Genomic DNA, 5,678 nt, shown 5'->3' on the forward strand with positions numbered 1-5,678 from the left:
TTCCTGAACTTAAAGGCTATAAACCATGTTCTATATATACTCAATAGTTCTAAGGGTTTCCTTAAGCAATTTAGAAATCAATTATCCCTTTTCAAGTATATTTGGTTGTTAGAAATATGCAAGTGTTGGACACCTTTTAATGATTCAGAAATGAATTGGTAATATATTAGTACTTTTGCTAATAAAAAAATATATGAATTGGTAATTTGCTTTGTCCCTTGCCAGGTCTTCAGTTAGACAAAGAAGGAACCCAAAAGATTCTTTAGAACTCTCTAGTGTTCAAGAGCTTCTTGACAAGATCAATAGCAACTGTGACCCTGGTATGATTGTAGACTACAAAAAATTATGACTCGGTTCTATGATGTAGTTTGATTTGGAAAATGTTTCCTACTAACATCTATCATGTAGGCATGACAGACATCATAAGGCATTGCACATATGTTGGAATGGCAGATGATGTTTTTGCTTGCTTCAACATAATACTTGTCTTTATTTTGCAAATGATGTAAACTTGAGGTAGAGATTTTGTTTTTGTCAGTTTATGTTGAAAGATAGAAAAATAGATGCAAGAGATGCTGGAAACATGTGTCTGAACTACTCAACAAAGTCCATTTTATATAGGCTGATTGCAATAAATACTAATAATTATAGGAGGTTTTATCCTTATTTACATGATAATGCCTATAAATTGGATTATCATAAGTCTGATTCTAATCAAATATGCTTATATTTACAAAGATCCTAATTAAATAAAGGAAACAAATCATGAAATATAAAAGAAGAATAAATTCTAAGAAGAATAAAGATTTTCCTAATTATTTATTATCTAAAAGTTAAAAAAATACACAAAATTAAAATAAGAGGTAAATTTTGGTTTCAAGATTGAAACCATAGTCACTGATCTATGCTTTCAAGAAAGGAATAACTTCAAATTCACTTTGGAGTGTTCTTTACTCATGAAACCATTTTTCCTAGGAAGATACCCACTTGTGTCCATTGTAGCTACAAAAAATGAACTCATCAGCATCTTTACGAGCATATCCGGATATGTTTGGTTTCTGAAGGGAATTGATGTTTTACACTCTACATGGCCTCAAAATGTTGAGTAATCTAAGCCCTTCTTGAGTACCATCTGTTTTACAAATTCTAAACAAAATCTCACCTTGGATGGTTCCCTAAATTTTATGGCTTTATTCCCACCATCCTTAAAATCTTGTCAACTTACATCATATCCTCTTCCCATGTTTCCATAATTTCCATCCTGTTTTCTTTTTCTTTTTTTTTCTTGTCAACCTTGTTTGCTGTTTTGAATCTTTATTTGTTCTTGTTAACTAGGTGGCATTGAAAAAACCTATATAACATCTTCAACTTTTTTAGTAGTGACTGTCCCCCAATTTGGAGAGGAGAAGAACACTATTTTGACTTACCTTATTTCTCTCTTAGTATTATTTATTTATTTATTTTAAAAAAAATCTAAAGAATAAGAAAATAAGAGTAAGAAAAAAATTAAAAAAATGTCTGTGGTTATACCTCATGAATGTAAAGTCTGAGGAGTTGCATTTCTATTACTACTCTAGTATTCACTTAGTTATTTCATTCAATAACAACACAAGTCAAAGAACATATTAAATGAAAGAAATGAGACAATCTCAAAAATCATTTGTCCTCAAGACAGCCATGACAAGAACCATAGGGTCAGTACAAATTCCATGGAGTTTCTGGTCGAGAAAGCAGTTACACTCACAGACTAAGTTTCTTCTTTTTCAACCTCCTTCAAGGTGAGCAAGGCATGCTTTCCTCCTCCAACCTTTGTCTCCCCCTTCACTAAATTTTGGCCTAGCCTTTATGTGTGGTTGCTATTTTCTTTTCCCCCTTTCTTCTGTTGTGAGCACGCTTGAGAGGGAAAATAATGGTGTTCCGCCTTCAATCTCTCATGTCAAAGCCCTAGCTTCAAGTGAGTATGTGGGTGAAGCTCTGCCCCACTCTCCCCTATGGTTGGATGCGTGAAAGAATGTGAGGATAACGGGAAATGTTTTGGGTCTTAAAAACATGATCCCCTTCTTCTGCAAAGATACCCATCCATTTACCCTATAAGAAAAATCCTCACACAAGCCTACTTTCTTTATTAAAATCCTACCCCATGTCAATTACAAGTAAAGGCTAAGTATTACTTTTTAATCTTAAGTAGTTGTGAAATCAATTTATTTTAATAAGAAAACAGGAACTTAAAACATTGTTGTGCTGATCTAAACAAGTTGGAGAATTAATTCTTCAAAGTGATAGACACTAGCAAGTTAAATTTTTGGGAGTGTTACATAGTTCTTTGTTCAGGCTTTAGGCCAAAAGCATTCTTTTATGATGGAGCATGTTAGAGATATAAAATTATTTTGGCCCTTCATCTTACTGGTTTAATCAATTGGTCTTTTGTGGTGTGTGACTCAAAAATCACCAAAGCCACAAATGTGAAGGACTGTATTAGTTGATGTTATAACTGAATTCAATTGTCTTAACTGGCGCCAAAGGAAAATATTTTCCTCCTATAGCTATCAACTTGTGTATATAAATTCTTGATCATGTAAATGAGAGAAGAGGGGTTTTTCATAGAGAGAAAGAGAGTTCAAAAGGTGATAGAGAGCTAGGAGATTGAGAGAGGTTTTGTCATAAAGAAATCGAGAGAGATCAAAGCTAGCTTCTGCTTGTATTGAACTTGTAATCTCCATGATGAATGTGATGATGATGAGATGCATTTTCCCATGGATGTAGGCACATTGCTGAACCACGTAAAATCTTGCTGTAGTTCTTGGCTTTGTTCTTTGTTGTGCTTGTTCTTGTTTCTTTGATCTTGTGTAGGTCTCAAAGGATAAAAGAAGAACCAAGAAGTGGCGTCATCTATTGGAACATCAAGATCAAGAAAGAAGGGAACAACAAAGTACGATATTGAGAAGTTCTCAGGAGAAAATGATTTTGGGTTATGGAGAATCAAGATGGAAGCAATCTTGATTCAACATGGTTGTGCAGAAGCTCTTGAAGGAGAAGAAAAGATGTCAGAGTCTCTAAGCTCAAAGGAGAAATCATAAATGATTGATAAAGCCAGAAGTGCAATCATTCTATGTCTTGGAGATAAAGCCTTAAGAGAAGTTGCAAGGGAAAAGACAGCAGCCTCAATGTGGTTGAAACTGGAGTCCTTGTACATGACAAAGTCCCTTGCAAATCGGCTATGCTTGAAGCAACAATTGCACACCTTCAAGATGACAGAATCAAGAATAGTCACTGAGCAATTGGCTGATTTTAATAAGATCCTAGATGATTTGGAAAATATTGAAATAAAACTTGAAGAGGAGGATAAAGGTCTTTTGCTTTTGAATTCCTTACCAAAATCCTTTGAGCATTTCAAGGATGCAATCCTTTATGGCAAAGATCAAGACATTACCCTAGAAGAAGTCCTGACCTCAATAAGGACCAAGGAGATGAAAAAACAACAAGACTCCAAATCTGAGGATAATGGTGAAAGCCTGAATGTTTCAAGGGGAAGGAGTGAAAATAAGGGACCAAATGGGAAGAAATCCAAATCAAAGTTAATGGATTCAAAGAATGACCAGAAAACAAAGTTCAAATGGACTCTGTTGACATAGTTGAAGCCTTTGATGGTTATGAGAGTGCAGGTGTTTTAGTAGCATCAAATACCAAAACACAAACAGAATGGATTATGGATTATGGATGCTCATATCACAGTAGCCCGAGGAAGGACTATTTTGAAACTCTAGAATGAAAGACAGCAAGAACTGTATTACTAGGAGACAACTATTCATGCAAGGTGCAAGACATTGGAGCTGTGAGACTGAAGATGTTTGATAACAAAGATTACTTACTGAAAGATGTAAGGTACATTCCTGAACTCAAAAAAAATCTTATTTCCATAAACATGTTTGATGATCTAGGATATTCAACTAGAACTTTGAATGGTATTCTTAAGGTTTCAAATGGATCTTTAGTCATAGCTAAAGGTAACAAGAATAAAAGTAATGGCTTGTTTATTCTTGAAGGTTCCACTATTATTGGACATGCATCAGTAGCTAGTAATACATTGATTGACAAAACTAAGCTTTGGCATCAGAGATTAGGTCATGTTAGTGAAAGGGGATTACATGAACTTGAGAAACAAAATCTGTTAGGTGATGATAAACTGGATAAACTTGAATTTTGTGATCATTGTGTACTTGGTAAATCACATAGATTAAGCTTTGGCATTGGTATTCATGTTTCATCTAGGCATTTTTTAGTATGTGCATTATGATTTATGGGGACCATCTAGAGTGAAAACTCATGGGGGAAGCTCATACTTCCTCACCATCATAGATGATTTCTCAAGAAGAGTATGGCTGTATGTTTTGAAAAATAAGTCAGAAGTTTTTCAAAAATTTAGAGAGTGGCATACTTTATTGGAAATTAACTTGGTACAAAACTAAAAGTTTTAAGGACTGGCAATGGCTTGGAGTTTGTTTCATAGCAATTCAATGAGTTTTGTAGGAAAGTAGGTATCAAAAGACACAAAACAGTCCCTCACACACCACAACAGAATGGACTAGCAAAAAGAATGAATAGGACCATTTTGGAAAGAGTGAGGTGCATGCTGTTGAATGCAGGACTGCCAAAGAACTTTTGGGGAGAAGCTGCAAACACAACAGCCTATGTGATCAACAGATGTCCATCATCAACTTTAAACTTCAAGACACCAATGGAAGCTTGGAATGGTGAACCCCCTGATTACTTAGGATTGAAGGTGTTTGGATCACTGGCCTTTGCTCGTGTTAAACAAGGAAAGCTCGATGCAAGGGCTGTAAAGTGTGTGTTCATTGGCTATCCTGAAGGAGTTAAAGGGTACAAGTTATGGAAATTGGAACCTGGTGAGTCAAAGTGCATTATCAGCAGGGATGTTACCTTTGATGAGAACAGAATGGCAATGCTAAGTAAGGATCAAAAGGAAAATAACTCAAGTAATGAGAGTACTCAATTTGAGGTGGAGCCTTCAGAGATATCAGATCATGGCAGTGAAGATACTGTTGATCACACTGATCAAGCAGTAACTGGTGATAATGAAGATTTGGCTACTCAACATGACTTGTCCAATTATCAATTGGTTAGAGATAGAGCTAAAAGGGTTATAAAGCCTACAAGGAGGTATGGTCATGCTGACATTATCTGCTATGCATTGAATGTTGCTGAGGAGATTCAAAATTCAGAACCAAAGACCTTGAGGGAAACAATTGAAAGTGAAAACAGACAGTTGTGGCTTCAGGCAATGAATGAAGAAATGGAATCCTTAAGAAAGAACAAGACCTGGATACTTGTGGATCAACCCAAGAAGCAGAAGGTTGTTGGATGTAAGTGGATTTTCAAGAAGAAAGAAGGTATTCCAGGAGTAGAAAGGCCTAGATACAAGGCAAGACTTGTAGCAAAAGGCTTTACACAGCTTGAAGGAATTGATTACAATGAAATTTTTTCACTAGTTGTGAAGCATTGTTCAATAAGAATTATACTAGGTCTTGTCAATCAGTATGACTTGGAACTTGAACAACTTGATGTTAAAACTGCATTTCTTCATGGGAATCTTAAGGAAACCATTTACATGAACCAACCTGAAGGTTTTGAAGAAGGGGAGAACAAGGTGTGTTTGTTGA

The sequence above is a fragment of the Glycine max genome, chromosome 2 (genome assembly GCF_000004515.6).
Source record: "Glycine max cultivar Williams 82 chromosome 2, Glycine_max_v4.0, whole genome shotgun sequence".
In the NCBI taxonomy this organism is placed as follows: domain Eukaryota; kingdom Viridiplantae; phylum Streptophyta; class Magnoliopsida; order Fabales; family Fabaceae; genus Glycine; species Glycine max.